The sequence below is a fragment of the Hippopotamus amphibius genome, chromosome 5 (genome assembly GCF_030028045.1).
Source record: "Hippopotamus amphibius kiboko isolate mHipAmp2 chromosome 5, mHipAmp2.hap2, whole genome shotgun sequence".
Taxonomy (NCBI): Eukaryota; Metazoa; Chordata; class Mammalia; order Artiodactyla; family Hippopotamidae; genus Hippopotamus; species Hippopotamus amphibius.
Window position 1 is genome coordinate 150,276,418 of NC_080190.1, and position 800 is coordinate 150,277,217.

The following is an 800-nucleotide window of genomic DNA, read 5'->3' on the forward strand; positions in this document are numbered from 1 at the left end:
GGATATGATTTATATTTCTGCCTGAAACAACAAAGAAGTTTTTAAAATGTATGTATCAGTATATATATAAATATGCATGTATAATTACATATGTATATATAAAAGTAATGTATAATACATATACATGTTTGAAACTAAATGGAAAGAATGAAAATAACCCATTAACAAAATTAGCAAAAAACTTGAACAGAAACTAAAGAAAATACACATATAGAATATAAGCATACAAATCTCAACATCTTTATTCTTTAGGTAAATGCAAATTAAAATCATAATGGGACAACACCACACACCTATGAAAATAGCTACAATTAAAAAGCCTTTTCATATCAAATATATGTGGGAATGTAAAGTGGTATAACCATTTTGGCAATTTCTTAAGTTAAGCATAGAGAAATATGTGTTAACAAGTATTTTTAGAATGTTAAAGACAATACAAAAATAGAATTCAGTCTTTCTACTCCTAAGCATTTACTGAAGACAAAATCTATGTCCATACTAGGATATGTATATAAATGTTCATAGCAGCTTTATTTGGAACAGCACCAAACAGAAAATACCCAAATATCCATCGACAGGTGAATGGATCAAAAATTGTGGTATATCCATAAATGAATTAGTACCCTACCTTAAACAAAATAAATAAAAGAACTGTTACTGCATTAAAGATGTCTAGATGTCCAAATAATGGAAAGAGACCAGACAAAAATAATGTATAAAATTTCATTTATATAAAATCCCAGATAATACCAACTGATCTTTAGTGATGGAAAGCAAATCAGTGATTTCCTGAGGACTTG